This window comes from Grammomys surdaster, unplaced genomic scaffold (genome assembly GCF_004785775.1).
Source record: "Grammomys surdaster isolate TR1022 unplaced genomic scaffold, NIH_TR_1.0 125896, whole genome shotgun sequence".
Lineage (NCBI taxonomy): Eukaryota > Metazoa > Chordata > Mammalia > Rodentia > Muridae > Grammomys > Grammomys surdaster.
This window is the reverse complement of record NW_021620720.1, coordinates 2,933,520-2,951,014: the sequence shown is the minus strand read 5'-3', so window position 1 is coordinate 2,951,014 and position 17,495 is coordinate 2,933,520. Positions and strand designations below refer to the sequence as shown.

The 17,495-nt window shown below is 43.2% G+C and overlaps 1 protein-coding gene across 2 annotated transcripts in view; it reads left to right on the top strand.

Moving 5' to 3' along the window:
- Window positions 1-17,495, top strand: part of Znf609 (zinc finger protein 609) — a 127,814-nt gene that overhangs the window by 1,956 nt on the left and 108,363 nt on the right. The window contains exon 1 of one of the 2 annotated variants that reach the window (XM_028752361.1): window positions 3,989-4,026. The exons of the other annotated variant lie outside the window; for it this stretch is intronic. The gene's annotated coding sequence lies outside the window, so the exon portion shown is untranslated. Of the gene's footprint in view, window positions 1-3,988; window positions 4,027-17,495 lie in introns of those variants that run through there. 2 annotated transcript variants of the gene reach the window in all.

Sequence of the window (17,495 nt, the reverse complement as noted above, 5' to 3'; positions counted from 1 at the left end):
GTGTATTATGACACTTCACTCTGACCCTGTTTACTCTGGAACAGTTTCAACTAAGGAAGTTCTGAGTTTCTGAGTTGCTTTTCTGTTGCAGTTTCTGTGTTCCCTTTTGAATGACCGAATTAAGATGCTATTAATTCATACAGTAAAGGAATTGGCTTCTCCTTTTTGTTTTTTCCCAGACAATACTCAGTTTCCTTTATATGAGCTCACAATAGGGTATGTCGGAAATTATGGACTTTGTCAGAGTTGATGAGATCTTATCTTTAGTGAAGTACTTAGAATAGATTAAGAATTTGGCCAGATGTGGTAGTATGTACCTTTGATCCCAGCACTCAGGAGGCTGAGGCAAGTGATCTCTGTGAGTTCCAGGCCAGCAAGGGCTATATGGTAAGCCCCTGTCACACAGGAAAAAAGAAAAAGAATTTTGGAATTTTTTTTTATTGCTTCTTTAGTTAATACAGAGAGAACTAAGTGAACTGTCTTTTCTTCTTCTTCTTCTTTTTTTTTTTTTTTTTTTTTTGGTTTTTCGAGACAGGGTTTCTCTGTGTAGCCCTGGCTGACCTGGAACTCACTCTGTAGACCAGGCTGGCCTCGAACTCAGAAATCCACCTGCCTTGGCCTCCCAAGTGCTGGGATTAAAGGTGTGCGCCACCACCACCTGGCCCTGTCTTTTCTTTTCAAACTGAAATTTTATTGTAAACCCATTTTTCCTCCTACCATGTAAATGTGAGACACTTTAAAGATTACTTTTATAAATAAGTATAGTAATGGGCTTCTATGATTTATGACACTTAATCTTTTCCATTTAATTACTGTCTCTTCTATAGCCCATTCATGTGGTGGCCATTTAATTTAGAAGATTTGTTTAATGCCATGTGGGGCCTAGCCAAGATTAGATGGCGTGGTTCTGTTCACTTGACCAGCTCAGCTACTAAACTAGAAAAATCAGCTAACTTCAGTTTGTTAGGCCGGGAGGAGGGAAGACAGTCCAGTGATAAAGGATATTTTCTTCCTTGAGAGTCAAATAGCAAGCATACGTCAGCTATTCTCAGCTTCTGTGAATGTGTTTGGGAGGAGGCAGTCCAAATCGAAGGCTAGAACAGCAACAAGGGATCCAGCCTGCAGAGAGCTTTCCTACTTTAGAGAAAAAAAGAACATAGCCACAGTGCCATCCTCTGTTACAATGAACTTGTATAAACGCCCATTTACGTGTGTGAATACAATGTGGCCTCATTCAGGAAATGAAATGTAAACTGCTCAGATGTTGAATTTCTGAAGATGTGAAGATGGGAGAGCCCAGAAAGAAATCCCAGTGAGTCAGGGAAAGGGGGGGTGTGCCTAAATCCACAGAGAGATGTGTCAGGGAAGAAGATCTGGGCATGAAAAGAAAAGCACATCAATGCCTGAGACTTAAGAAGAGTCTAGTCAGGCATGGTGGTTGCATGCCTTTAATCCCAGCATTTGGGAGGGAGAAGCAGGTGGGTCTCTAGGGTTGTGCTGCCTAATATGGTAGCCATTGGCCACACGCTGTTGAATTAAATTTTAAGTAAAGACTCAGTTCTTCAGTCAGTGTACCTTCAGTGCCCTAATAGCTCATATGTGGCTAGAGACTTCTGAACTGAACAGCAGGGGGCAGGGGTTAGCAAAGTCGTTCTATAAGGGTGAGATAGCAAATGGCTTTTTTTTTTTTTTTTTTTTTTTTCTTTTTAGGCTTTTTGAGACAGGGTTTCTCTGTGTAGCCCTGGCTGTCCTGGAACTCACTCTGTAGACCAGGCTGGCCTCGAACTCAGAAATCTGCTTGCCTCTGCCTCCCAAGTGCTGGGATTAAAGGAATATGTTACCACTACCTGGCAGCTTTGGTTTTATAAACTATTCAGCTGTGCTACTGTACTGCAAATACACCCATAGATTATGTGAGTAAGTAAGCTTGGCTACAGCCAGCAAAACTGTTTGTTTGTTTGTAGACACTTTTGAGACAGTCTCTCTGTGTAGCCAAGTTCAAGTCCAGGCCTAGTTTTGTATTTTAGATCTCCAACCTCAAGCTCCCAAGTGCTGGAGTCTGTATCACCACACCAGATTCATATAATTTTTGTGTTGTAGAATATCTTCTTTTATTTAATTATTGTTAAAATGTAAAAACTAGTTTTTAACTCACAGGATTTACCAAAACATGTGGTGGTGAATCTGATTTGTTCTTTGGGCTACTAGTTTTCCAATACTTGCTCTAGAGATACAAGAAGTCAAAACTTTAGATTCTCTTACTGTCTTATACATTAGATCCTTGTCTTTAGTCAGAGTCCCTAACTCTGACTAAAAGCTATGTAGAACTGTTTTCTTGTTCCCCAACTGTTTTAGTCTGGTGCTACAGTGTTTAACCCTTAATTAAATCACAAAAATATAAACACCAAACCCTGTTTTTCCTCTCTCTGTTAAGTAAGCCCTCATTTTGTAATCTGGAGTATAGATTGGGAAGTTGGCTGTCACCCTGAGTCAGTTCTGTCCCTTTACTGTCCAAGAAAAACGTGACTATCAATGGACCAAAAGAGAATTACTTTTTCCTAGACTAGATGGGCTCAGTGTTCATCTTTAAGCTGTCAGCCCTCCCACCCTCCTTTTCTTTTTGTGGAGATAGCAATGGAGAGTAAAGGGATGTTATGACTCAACTCGATCTTTAAGTCACATGCTATTTTGAATGGCACCAGTGAAGAGTGCCCTTAGAATAAGAGAATAAAGGTAACTGCATAGCTGAATAAAATGGTCAAGGACACGGGAAGGGCATACTGGGGGTTCTTGGGAATTAAGATAAACATTGGTTTGCTATGGTAGGAGGTGGAAGTCTTAGGTCATGAAGTTGTTTCGTAAGCAACTGGTGGGAGGGCTCAATTACACATAAACAGAATGTCTACTGTGTAGGAGATGGCGTGCTGGGCAATCTCAAAATGATTAACAGATTTAAAAGTCACAATCTATAGGGACAGAATGGTGGGATGGAGTGCAGAAACGGGCTCAAGATAAAAAGCAGTACGATTTAGTGATACTAGATGGTGAGGTGGAAAGGGACACAGAAGACTTTAGAAACAGGTACTCTGTAGAGGAAAACAAATGGTAATCAAAGAGAAAAAAAAACTGAAGACAATGAATAAATGAGTTTGTGGGCCAGTGAGATGGCTCAGTAGGTAAAGATGTGTGCTGCCAAGCCTAGAGACCTAAGTTTGATCCCTAAAACCAAATGGTGGAGGGAAAGAAGCGACTCCCGCAAATTGTCGGCTGACCTGCATACGTGCGCCACGACACGTGTCCCGTCCCCCAACTCACACGTTAAGTTCGTTTCTTAAAATAGTTTGCCGAACTAAGCGGCAAAATGGGTGAGACCATCAAGAACTGTGCACTTGTCTTCTGTTCTTAGTAGACGTTCATGTTCAAATCCCGTGGTCTTTCCTCTTTCCACGGTGGAAAAACATCTGTATTTAAGAGCTAACGCTTCTCCAAAGACTTCGATGAGAACTCTTATCCAGCCAGAAATCTTTGCACGAGGCGAGAGCACTGGGTTCAAAGTGTCCAGCCCGGGCTTCAGAGCTTATCTTAGTTTCAACCCGCCCGCCAGGTTTTCCAGCATTCTTTTCTCAGGGCTCTCAGGAACCGCGCATTTAGAGACTCAGGACTTAGCTCCTGCATCCAGGTTCCGGGTTTCCTCGCGCGCTCGCCCTCTCCAGACTCCATAGCGCACGCAATCCGGATCCGAGAGCACGAGAATCCAGTGTCCGGGTCTTCCAGGCGGCCCTGGTTGTCCCGGATCGCGGCGGCGGCGGCGGCGGCGGTGGCGGCAGCGGCGGCTGAGGGACCCGCAGCCCCGGACACAGCGGCCCGGCCAGGCGGGGCGGAGCGGCGCGGGGAGGGGCGGAGAGCCGGGGCGGGGAGGGGGAGGGGCCGCGGCCCAGATGGCGGCCCGGGACGCGTAGCAGCGGCGGCTCTGCGGCCCGGGGCCCCGGGCGGGCGGAGGTGGCGGCTCCCGGGACCGGCCGCGCGGTGAGTCTGAGCTTTGTGTGGAGCCAGGGCTGGGAGGGGGGAGGCGACGCTGAGGGAGGCCCGACGCCGAGGGGCGCGGGGGGCGCCGGGGCAGCGGCGCCCGGCGGAGGAAGTGGGGGTTGGGGGGCCCGGGGCGGAGCGAGGGGAAGGTGTGTGCGGGGGAAGCGGGGTCGTTGCGTGGGTGGGGGAGGGGGCCGAGGTGAAGTTCAAAGCGTGGTCCGGGCGGTTCGGGCTGAGGGCGGCGGTGCCCGGGATGGCCCCCGGTCTGGCCAGGTGGCAGGGGCAGGCCACAGAGTTTTCCGAGGCTCTGCCGAGGGGGCCCCGGGGCGACTGGGGCTCGTTAGGGGCTCACGGGAGCGTCGGGAGCAGAGGGTTGAAAGCAGGACGTGTGCGCGGCCCGGGAAGGGGAGCCAGGTGGCTGGGAGCGTGCAGGTTGTGGGTGTGTGCGCCTTCCCAGTCTTAGGTCACATTTACTCCTGTCCTTTTCTTCAAGATGGAGGGATCCCTGGGCCTGGACTTTAAACTGCTGTCCCTGTATCCCCGGGAGGGTTTGAGACCCTGTCCTGTTTGGAAAACCCATGCTGCCCTCTTTTCCCTTTATGTGTAATTACGGTTGGATCATCTCTGTGCTTTGCTCAGATTCTCCTTCCTCCCTCTGGGGCCAAGGAGGAGGAGGAGGAGACACATCTGACCAATTAATGTGTGTTTGTGAAACAGGCAGCGGCAAACAGTCATTTCGGCTTCTAGGAAATAGGCTCACACAGGGTGGAGAGAGCAGAGCCCTTCAGGGGGAATATTTCTGAGCAAATCACAGATGATTAAATTCTCTCAGAAACCGCTTCCTACCTAAATGAGAGTGGGAAAGATGGGGGAGAAAGCCTGCCTGTTTCCAGCCATGTGTCCAGAGCCCCAGGGGTTGAGGAGAGTCCCTAAGCCCCACAGGCCTCTCTTTTCTGTGTTAGGCTTTGCTCTGCAGCCTTGAGTTAATTTCACCCCTGCTGCTTTGTCTTGGGGGAGGGAGTGCTGGTTTAGGCTGTTGTGAGAGATGACTGTTCTGCTGCCACACAATAGTCGTGTCATTTTATCGGGAGTGCTACCCCAGGGCTGAGAACTGTTGCAGCAGAGATAAACCGGTCCCTCTCACTCGCCTATTGTGTACACAGTGAAGGTCATAGGTTCAAGTCTTGTCTGAGAGCTTTGGATATGCTCCATCTCCCAGGCTCCTTAGTGCCATTTTCTTCCCTTTCCAGACTGGGGCTTGCCATTGGAGGAGGCCAGACAGAAAGGCTCTTCTTTTTGAGTGAGGAACAATGCAGGGCTCACTGGCACACATTTTTCAGAAGAATAGAGGATGCCAGCCATGTTGTGCCTGCCTCTTTGGTTAGCCTGTAACTAAGTTGTGGAGGCGTTGCTTCTGGGACAGGCCATCTCATGCTTTGTGATAGACCCCTGAGGAAGGTGACTGCAAGAGGAGGGCTCTGTACTTACATAAAACATCATATTTAAATGTTTCTGTAGAGAAATGGGACTCTCCTGCAGTTATTTTTGTTTGTTCTCTTAGGAAAACCACTAAAGACCGGTATATGAGTAAGATAGGGAGTCGAGGACCAAGTGCCCCTCCCCCAGTAGGGACTCATTAGTTGCCCAGGCTCTAATTCAAAATCCTTCTGCCTCAGCCTGTTTAGTGCTAGCAATTACAGGCATGCACCTATGTCCTGCACTCAGATACCTTTTTAAATGGTGACTTCCTGGTGAATAATTTACATAGCAAACAACCCGCTCAATTTGCCCAAGGCAAGCTTTGAAAACAAAACTTTTCCTTTACAATTCAATAACTTATAAGAGAAGATGATTCAGGTGTTGTGGAGAGAAATTTGAGAGAGGAATTGCTAAAAATCATTTGGATCTAGTAGTAGAGGATAGGAAGAATCCTATCCTTGACTGTGTCATGAAAGTCTCCAAGTAGTATTTTGGTACCATTAAGTCTCTCATATAAATTACACATATATAATCAATTATAGCAACTCTGTAACAATTACATATATGTGGGGCTAGAAAAGAGGTTTTCATCCAAGACCTTAAAGAAGTCTTTTAAAAGATTCACTGTAAAGGGGATTGTATGCAGTATGCAGTATATAAAATAGCTATCTAACCATTTTCTATAGTTTGTTTTTGAATGGGGACACTGGCCTTTGGTTTTGGTAAAGGTCTTTCAAGACAATAAGTGCTAACTGTAGTCTCCCCCCCACCCCCCATCCTTTTATATCATTGAATTTCTTTACATGATGGCCTGGCATTTAGATGGAGGGTCTTTGCTAGGAGAGAACAGGTTGTTTTGACACTTTTTTTTTTTATAGTAGAACTGTCTTTAAGTCTTACCAAAAATATTGTCTGCCCTAGACTGTTTCTGACTATATGTCCCAGGCTTCTTAGATGCCCTAGTTAAACTTGAATTTAAGGCTTTTTTTCTTCTTGGGCTGTTGGCATTTTTTCTTGATTAGATTCAGTACTTTCAGAATTGGACTTTTGAGTGTGACCATACCTTAGACAGCATTTTGAGTGACTGTGTTTCAGAAGTCACTTTGAATTCTTCACCTCCACCTTCTTGGTAGGAAATATTTCCTTGTGAGAAGTCTTTATAGCTAGACACCTTAGTGCTTATGATTATGTTTGTGTGTGTGTGGATATGGCTCCTTGTACTAATATGTTATAGTTAGCATTTAGCAACTAAATGCCTGGAACAGGATAATTTGTTGAGGGGTTACTGATTGCTCTGTTAAGTGGAAATGCCACTCCTTATTTATCTGACTATCAACACTTGAGCCTAAGTTCGGGCATGGAGGATAGATACAGACATACAGGGATATTTGTTCTCCAGTGTTGCCACTCTGCTTCCTCTCTCTACTTCTTTGCCAGGCATCTTAATACTTCCACTGCTCCAAAGGCAGCTAAGCAATTGTTATTTTCATTGTGGAAAGCCAGCATGGATGAGACTGTTGCCAGGCACTGAGATAAGATAGCCTTTGGTTGTGTGGCAAGTTTTCTTTTCAGCAGCTTAATTCTCACATCTACTTTATTTTTAAAAAAGCAGTTTCCTTTTTAAAAAATAAAAGAGCAACGTTGCAATGAAAAATGAAGAGAGCACAAAATTCACAGTATGTTAAGTAGCGCCTTCATATCACCTCTCTGCTCTGATAGAAGTCAGCTGTGACAGGCAGAATGAAGATAGGTGGTGCTGATTGGCAGGTTCTGGGCCCACTAAGTGTCAGTGAAGGACTCCTTTCACTAGAGAACAGGTAATTCACCAAAGCACCTGCCTAGCGAGGCATGTGGTGGCGGCAGCAGCTGTGCAGCTGAAGAGGGATTATTGAGCAGGTGGCTGAAGAATCACATGCCACACTGACAAGAAAATACTCAGTCCTGTGTGGTGGAGGCTCCGTTCACATGTGTGAAATTGCACTTTGTTTCACGTTTCTTAATGCCTATTGTTGATTTGTGAGTGAGATGGTAATGGAATAGAGAAAAGAGATTCTTTTCTGAGTAGCAGGCCTTAGTCATGACCCTACGTGGCCCTTTTGTACTTGTGGAAGTTCTGGCTTTCTGCCCCATGAAAGGGAAGGAAATAGTGGTAATTCAGTGCTTCTAGGACTTGCTTATTAGAAGTAAATGGGAAACAGAAAATGCTTTGCTGTCTTGATAGTGAAAAGCTTTAGTTCACTGGGAGGATGCCCAGCTGGTTGTATGCAAAGGGTCCAATTGGCTTTGCTAAGTCCACCTGAAGCTCCTTATGCAAAAAATTTGCATACTTTTATTTTACAAATATCATTTCCCCCATGAAGTTTGCATTTCTTCAGTTTGCTTTCTTCAGTCCTCCCCCCACCCCCAGTACCTTTATAACTTTTTCTTGATCTTCCTTTTTCTTTTTCTTGATGTCACTTTTTAAAACCAAATTATCACCAGAGGGCCAAATGATGTTAAGGAACTATTTCTATTAAATATTTATTTTAAAAACAATAAAATAAAAGCAACTATGGCATTTCCTGTGATTTGGAATACTTTTTTATATTTTGAGGATTTCTGAAAATTCATAGATTTTTTTCTTTAGATTGTTATTAACCATCTTCTGTTAGCATGACTTTCCTTTTCCATGTTCATTGAGGCAGTTTACTCTCTCATCTCTTTTTGAGATGGTGTATGTGATGTGGGTTGGGATTACAGACATACACCACTACCCTTGGCCCCAGGCTAAAATTATGAACGAGTAACTTGATGTTTGTTTTGTAATAATTTTCTGTATCAGGTCGCAGGCTCCGTGGACCTTCTTTCGTCTTGTACACATGCCCAGGAATGGGTATAGCCAATAGAATCCACAGATATTGAAAGGAAAGAAACTGTATCAACTGTTTTAAAGTTCAGGTGTCTTTCTTCGACATCTGATTTTTTTTTCCAATAGAGTGAAGGTTCTAACTTGATTGATTGATTGATTGATTGTGTGTGTGTGTGTGTGTCCGTGTCCCCATCTCTCCTTCCATCCTGTGGGATCTTGGGGTTGAATTCAGGTTGTAGACTTGGAGAGGCAAGCACTGACATGGATTTGTTCTATTTGAATTGTTCACAAACTTGCATGTCCTCTCCTGTCATTCAGTGTGGCGCCTCCTTGTGCTGCCGTCCCTCATCGCCCATCCTGACTCTTTACTCTGAAGACTTCTCCAGCGGAGTAGAGCACTGATTACTATAGTCACAACCCAGATCCTCCCCCTCCTCACCTCGACCTGCCCTTCTCCCCACCCACTCCCTTGCTCTAGCAGTAGTTGTTGAGCTGTGAGCAGCCAGGTCAATGAATGAGACACATCTAGATCCAGAAGGGCTGAGTTTCTCATGCTTCTCTTGCTGTTTGTTCTTGGATCAGAGTTCCAGAAATAGGAAATGGCAAATATCCATTACATCATATCTTCAGCATTCAGGTCAAACCTTGGGTTTTTTTCTCTCGTTGTTGTGTGACTTTTCCTTGGAGGTAGAGCTATCTGATACAGGCAAGTTTTGAAATTGCCTTATTATGCTCTGTGGTATTAACTCTCTCCTTCCACCATGTTGGTACTAGGGAGTGGACTCATGGTGTCAGGCTTGCAGCAAGCACTTCCATCTGTTGCGCCATCTCTCCAGTACCTATAGATAGTTGTTTTCAATGTCCTGTGGAACACAGGGAACTCAGTTAGCCAATGGCCAGGGTAGTAGGTACCATACAACCTTTGGAATCAGATCACAGCATGGAATCCAGTTCTCTATAGTTAGGGTACACTGGGTGCTGGTACCACATTGCATACCGTTACCTGTATTTACTTTACTTGTTAATATACAGCTTACAGGTTTTTGGTATAATGTCAGCACCATTCCTAGCAATGTTTCTAAGTGGCACTTTGTGTCTGGTTTGTAAAAAAAAAAAAAAAAAAAATCCATTTTTCCTCCCAGCCCCTGCTCCTGTAATGATAACTCTAGGATTAATTATTTATTATTAAATGCCTAGGCCATACGCTTTGCCTTATTCCCTGACTAGCTCATAACTTATTTAACCCATTCAAACTATTCTATGTCTTCTACATGGTTAATTACCTCTCCTTCAGAACTGGCCCACTTATTTCCTTCACATCTTTGCATCTCCCCTTATTCTCTCACTATTTCCCAGAGTCCTCTCTCTGCCAGTGTCCTACTTCCTGTTTCCTGCCTCAGCGATTGGCTATAAGCTTTTTTATTGACAGGTGATGCTTATAAGAGATTCTCTTTACACTGGTTGAGTGAATTTCCATCATAGAACTAAAGTGAACATTTATGAATAAACCTTGTAAACTTCAGTTATAAATCCTGAAGTTTGTGAAATTCAAATGCTTACCGTCATTCTAGTACAAGGTTTGTTTCTAGAGCGAAGTCTTAAGGATGGTATCAGACATGGAACTAATCCCAATGGTGCTTAAATCTGCGAGGTATATAGGAAAGAACAGCATTTTTCTACTTGGCATCTGCTTTAGTATGCACTTCCAGTTCAGACTTGCTGAAGCTTATGTCCTCTTACTGTTCTTCCGATTTCTGTAATTCAAGAGTGTTGAGTTAGCACCTCATCTGACCAGTCACTGAAGTGCCTGGTTTCCGTTTACTTCACTTTTTTTTCCTTCTGTTTTCTTCCTTTTTTTTTTTTTTTTAAATGTTTATGAGTGCTCATGGAAGCCAAGCGAGGGTATTAAATCCCCTGGGACTGGAGCCACAGTTGGGAATCGAACCCAGCTCCTCTGGAAGAGTAGCTAGTGTGCTTTGTGCTCTTAACCACTGGTTCGTCTCTCTAGCCCCGTGTCCCTCATTTTTCTTCTCAGCTGACCTAGGTCAGGTTTTCGTCTTCTGTACCTTTGTGCAGTAATCTCATGGCTGTGTTCTTTCTTTGTTCTGTACTACATGTTTCTGCCGTATTCTAATACTTAATTTTTTGTGCTGGGCCAGACATGGTCCCTGTCCTACTGAGACCTGCAGTCTTAATGGAGCAGATAGTCAACGAATGAATATGTAATTATGAATTAAAACACTTTAAAAGAAAATCATTGGGTTTTTAGAATAACACAGAAACCCAACATGGTCTTCTGGGGGTTCCAGTTATTTTATATATGTGGATGTTTTGCTTGCATACATGTCTACGCACTTCATGCATACTCCACAAAGGTCAGAAGAGGGCATTAGATCCCCTACTACTGGAGTTATAGATGGTTGAGAGTCACCATGTGAGTGCTGAGAATCAAATCAAGGTCCTGTTGCCCTGTGCTCCTAACTACCTCACCACCTCTCCGGCCCTCCAGTCCTTCTTATTTATTTATTTTATTTATTTATAGGCAGGTTGCCAGTATATAGCCTTGGCTGGCCTGAAACTCATTGCTCAAACTCAAAGGGATCTGCCTGCCTGTTTCTTGAGTGCTGGAATTATATAAAGATCTGTGCCATCACACCTGACCTAACGTAGATTTTTTTTTGTTTTTTGTTTTTTTTGTTTTTTTGAGACAGGGTTTCTCTGTGTAGTCCTGGCTGTCCTGGAACTCACTCTGTAGACCAGGCTGGCCTCAAACTCAGAAATCCGCCTGCCTCTGCCTCCCAAGTGTAGATTTTTAAAATAGTAATTTGGAACATTTTTTCCCCTCACCTTAAAAAAAAAAAAATAAAGAAAGCCAACCTACTAATGTAGGCTAATATTTAAAACTATTTGCTGGGCAGTGGTAGCATACAACCTTTAATCCTAGCACTTTGTGACGGGTGTGCAGGGGCAGATAGATCTCTGAGTTCAAGGTCATCCTGGTCTACAGAGTGAGTTCCAGGACAGCCAGGTCTACACAGAGAAACCCTGACTCAAAAAAAAAAAAAAAAACAAGATAAATAAGTGAATTGTTTTAAATTATTTGTAGCTTTCGTGTGTGTGTGTGTGAGTGTGTGTGTGTGTGTGTGTAATTTATGCATGAGTAGGTACCATGGTGCACATGTGGAAGTCAGGATAACTTTGTGGAGTTATTTCTGTTTTACCTTCTACCGTTACATAAGTTTTAAGGAGTGAACCCAGTGTGCCAGGCTGTGGGGTAAGAGCCTGTACCCAGTAAGCTATCTTCCTTGCTTACTAGGCTTCTTGAGATCATTTTGTCTTGGTCAGATCTGGCCTTCCTCGGCTTTATTCTATGTGTCAGTCTATCCATATCTTTCTACAGCCATCTTGATGACTTACCCTGTGTTTTTTCAGCCCGTTTTTCTTTCCTATTTGAATGTTCTTCTGGGTTTCCAAGACATTCACATCCCCAGTCCATCCCTTCCTTTAAACTAGTACAGTGCTTAATGTCCTTCCTGAAGCCTTTTTACCTACACTTCTACTCATTCTCCTATCTCCAGAATTGATTTCATTTTTCTCTGTGTCCCTTTAGGGTTTTGGGGGAGGGGGCAGTTATGAAAAGATGGCTAAGGTCTCTGTTACAGTACTTCATCATATAGTGCCTTAAATGATAATTTGTGGATGAATTTTCTTCCTGTCTCATTTTAAGTTCTGTAAGACAGCTCTGTCTCCTCTGTTCTTTTGTCCCTTGTAATTCCTAGCCCAATGCTTTGAATATAACTATGCATAATTAATGTTTGCTGAATTGAATTAGACTTAGACTTTGGAAAAAAAGAAACTTCATGTGATTTTTTTTTCCAAACCCCTTTTATAGTAAAACAAATTCCATTCAACACATTTTACCCCAAATTGAATAAACTCGGAACAAGACAGACTGAATGGCTTAAGAACCCCTTCTGATTCAAGAGCAGGCTTTGTTATCTTACCGTTGTAGCATTGCTGGCCCCATGCATCCAACTTAGAGGAGTGTGTGCAAGGTGAGCTGCTCACAGGAGCAGCCTGGTTCTTCTAGAGAAGTAGTATCGGGTACTCTAGGTTTTCTTGATCTTCTTAGAAGCTTGTCTCATTCTATCGGATTCCTACTATATGTGAGATATTGTTCCAGCTTCTTAAGATCTGTCAGTGAATAAAACAGACCAAGTCAAACCCAGCCACCAATGGACTTCATCTTTGAGAGTGAAGAGGTTTTGCTTCTGAGCCCAGGCTGACTGTGAAGTATTCCTCCTGCCTGGCTTTCCACAGTGCTGGGATTACAGGCTTGAGGCACCATGCCTAGCAGATTGTGTCTTTTAAAAGAAGATAAGAATAAGCATTGTGAGCAATTATATAGCATTAAAAGGTTGAGAACTAATGTAGGGGAAGTGAAACAGGGTAAAGGAGGCTGGATATGTGAAAAGGGTTACATGGATCAAGTGGGAGGTTAGTAGCTTTTAATGAGATCAGTTGGTGTTGGTATGTTCCTGGATGGTTATAGACTCCTCAGATTGGTAGCTGTTTTTCTGCCCAGCAGAGAGAAAGAGGTAGTGTCTGCAGTTGTTCCAACATCCAGCTGACTCTGAAGGGAAATAGCTACTTATTAAGTCCTTTCTGCTGGCTGGCATTCCTGGAAGTCAGTCACAGTGACAGTTGCACCCCGTCATCTGGAAGACACCAGGGTTAGAAGCAGCTCCCTGAGGAATGGGATTTGATCTTCTGCCAGCCAGGCCTTGGGTGTCTGGAGTCATGGGTGAGTTAGGTCCCTGGATTTTCTCCTTTCTCAAGAAGAAAAGACCAAAAATATGACCTTCCTTTCTAGTAAGGCTTCGGCACGTTTTGAGTTAGCTCTTTAATCTCAGAACGTGGCTCAGCAGCATGGCCTGTGCCTATAATCCTAGTGCTTTTGGAGGTGGAAGCTTTGGCTACATGGTGGGCTCTAGGCCGGCTTGAGTTACATAGTGAGACCCTACATCAAAAACTGGTGCAGCAGCTCAGGGGGTAAAGATACATGATAACCTGAGTTCAGTCCCCAGTATTCACATGGTAGAACTGCACGCGCACGCGCACGCTCACACACACACACACACACACACACACCGACACACACACACAATTTATAAAAACAACAACTACAAAAGCTAAACTGTTGGGGTTTTGGTCCTCTCAACATGTAGGCTCTGCCTTAGTAGTGTCACTCCCTGATTCAGCAATTTGCAATTGAAAGTGTAATGTCTGGGTGCTGTGTGCATGTGTAATCTTCTGATTTCTATACTTGTCTTTTTCTGACCTTTGTAGTTAATTACTTTTCCTCTTACATTGTCCCCTTTTTTCTTTTTTCTTTCTTGTTTTCCCCCTGAGACAAGATTTCTTGGTTGTCCTGGAACTTGCTCTATAGACCAGGCTGGACTCAAACTCTTAGAGATCCACCTGCCTCTGCCTCCCAAGTGCTGGGATTAAAGGAGTATGCTACCACTGCCAGGCCCCATCATCCGTTTTGTTTGTTTGTTTCAACACATGAAACTAGTAGGAAAGAAGTTCCTTAGGTTAGACCACTGTTTTAGTAACTATTATAAAGCTAATGCTTCTAACTAATATACAAGAGATAGAAAATCATATTTTTGTCCTTGGTTTTTGTAGGTGCAATTTGTAGACATCTAATCATATATTTTGTTATATTTTGACATTTAAAGTAGCTGTTTTAGTCACTGTTCTGTTGCTGTTGAAGAGACACCATGACTCTTATAAGAGAAAGCATTTACCTTGCAGGGGACTTAACAGTTTCAGAGGTTTGGTGCATTATTCTGGTGGCTTGCAGGCGGGTATGGTGATGATGCTGTAGTAAAGACCTATTTTCTGAATCACAGACAGAGAGAAAGATTGTACCTGCTGTTGGCTTTTGAAACCTTAAAACCTACTCCCCAGTGACACACTTTTTCACCAATAAAGCCACACCTACTCCAACAAGTTCATACTTACTAATGCTTCTAATCCTTTCCAGAAGCTTCATTCCTTGTGACTAAGCATTCAAATATACGACCCTATGGGGCTGTTTTTATTCAAACCACCACTGTAGGTGAGGTGCAAGGCAGTATTAGGACCTGTCTGCTCTATTTTTAATTATGCACACCACCAGATTATACAGTTGTAGTGTACAAGAAGACCTATTAGTCATTTTGCCAAAATAGATTCTTTATGATACATAATGTTAAATTATATTGTTATTATTTAGTTTTGGAGCTCAAACACGGTGCATTGTGTGTGTCAGGCAAGCACCTTACCTTGAGTTGTAGCTCCCAGGCCCTAGAAGTTTATATATGCATTGCTGTTTTGCCTGCATATATGTTTGTGTGAGGATGTCAGACCAGCCTGAAACTGGAGTAGTTGCAGGCAGGTGTGAGCTGCCAGGTGAGTTCTGGGAATTGAACCTGGGTCCTCTGGAAGAGCAGCTTTTTCATCTGTATATGTGTGCACACACACTCGTACACACACTTTCATCTTGTTTGTAAGTGGGCCCTAGTTCCATGAAGAGTGTGGTCAGAGGACAGTTTCGTGGAGTTAGTTCTCTCTACTTGTATGGAGTTCCAGGATTGGCTCAGGATTTTTACCAGCTGAACCATTTTGCCAGCCCAATAAATGTTTTCCATAAGTGAAATATTAAGGGTCTGAAAGCCAGGCTGTGGTGGTGCACACCTTTAATCTCAGCACTCAGGAGGCAGAGGCAGGTGGATCTCTATGAGTCCGAGGATAGCCTGGTCTAGCTACACTGTTCTAGGACAGCCAGGGTTACACAGAGAAATCCTGCCTGGAAACCCGCCCTCCACCCCTAAAAAAAAAAATCTTAAGGGTCTAGAGATCTGGTTCCATTGGTAAAGTGCTTGTCATGTAAACATAACCTAACCCTGTGTAAAAACTGATGACAGTAACACACATCTGTAACTCCAGTATTGGGGGTGAGTGGGTCACTGTTCCAGTGTAGTCAGTGATAGAGGAAGATGTGTGGATCCTCAAGCACACTGTGCACACACACACGAGCAATATTACAATTTTTCTGTGACATTCAGGTCTGATGTATTATGTGATGTATGTGCATATGTGTGCATAGGTGCTTTCTATCATTATGTCCTGGTTCTTTGACTCAAGGTCTCTCTCTGAACCTGGAAGCTAGCTGGGTTTTGTTTTGTTTTGTTTTGTTTTGTTTTGTTTTGTTTTTTGTTTTAACCTAGGCTGGCAGCCAGTGAGCCCAAGCAATTTTATCTGTCTCTGCGTCACTCAGTGCTTGGGTTAACAGAAGTATATGAGACCATGCTTACATAGCAAGCATTTCTAACTGCTGAGCCACTTTTTTTTTTTTTTTAATTAATGAGACAGGGTCTTGTGTAGTTCAGGCTAATGGAAACTCACTATATACCCAAAGATGACCTTGACTCTCTCTTAAGCTCAAGGACTATCTTATTGGAGTTTAAAAGAAAAGCAGTACAGGTTAAGTAAAAATCCTGACAGCCATTAGGAGGAGAGAGAGAAAAGGTCTTGCCTTTTAAGTTACACATGGAGTAGATACAGAGATAGCTTATTAAGGAAGAAAAATATACTACCAAGACTGTAAGTGGACTAGTGCACTAAGGGATGAGCCAAGAAGCGTGACCTGGAGTTCTTAGTCCTTCTGCTTCCACTTTCCAAATGTTAGAATTAGAGAAATGTACCACCAGACAGGTTTTGTTTCAGGAATGTACCACCTTTGAGGTTTTGTTTCAGGAATACATATTATGAACAAAATGAAACGTTGGTGAACCTCAAAGTGCAAGAATTGGAAAAAAATAAGCAGAAAATCTCAAGCATTTTCTCAGGGTGAGTAATTTCAGGTTAACAATGGTAACTCCCAAATGAAACTGGAAACTCTAGTAAGCGATTCCTAGAAAAATTGGGTCAGTGTGCTGCCAGAGAAGTGCTGGGTGTCATTAGGAACATAATCAGAACTAAATAAAACAATTCCCCTCTACACAAAACTAAGGTGTGTCTAATATGTGCTACTATCTTGTTCTGGCTATAGATACTTCTCAGAATTAGTGGCCAAAGAACATGAAGACTTCAGTCAATGTGTGTGGGGGTGAAGATTTTTATTTTATGTGTATGGATGTTTGCCTACATGTATATAGGTCTATCTTGTGTATTTTATGCTCATGAACGTCAGAAGGTGGTATTAAATCCCCTGCAGCAAGTAATAGATGGTTGTGAGGTGCCATGTGAGTACTGGGAATTGAACCCAGGTCTTCCACAAGAGTTGCAAATGTGTAAATGTTTTTAATCACTGAGCAGTCTCTCAAGACTCTAATAGTTTTAAAAAACTGTTTCCTCCTCATCCTGCTGACAATTGAAACTAGGACCTCTTGTGTGCTAGGATACTGTGTTTGCCTGTATCCAGACCCGGAGCTTGCTTTCATGTATTCATTCATTTACAGACATGCTGTGCCTGGCCTCAAACTTACTTTATAACCAACAGTTATTCTGAGCATCTGGTTCTACCTCTACTTCTTTAGTGCTGGGATATCTTTCCATATATACCTGGTTTATGTGGTGCTGGGGATTCAACCTAGGGGTTGGTGTATGCTGGACAATCACTCTTGTAACTGAGCTACATCCCTAATCCTCCTCCTCCTCTTCCACCACCTCCGTCGTCATCATCAATTTTACCATGATGGGAATTGAGTAAGTACCTGGCTCGCCACTGCACTGCACTCCTAGCTTCTCAGTTTAAGGAGATTATTAAGCCTTGCTGAACCATGGAATGAACGTATAGGTTTGATCACCAGTTCTTAGTGTCCATCCTATATTTGATTCAGAATTCCCTTTCAAGTCAGAAGTGAATTCATTATACTTAAGTAGCTATCTTTATGAATGCTAAGTAACTAAAATGTGTTAACTCTACAGTTGGAGAAATTTAAAAATAGTTTTTAAAAACTTGTGTGAGAAGAAGAGAGAATGTGTGAACGAGGATGTGTGTGTGCCGCGTGTGTGGAGGTTAGGAAACAACTTTGAGCCAGTTCTCACCTTCTACCTTGTCAAGGTAAGTACTCTTGCTTCTACTGTTGTG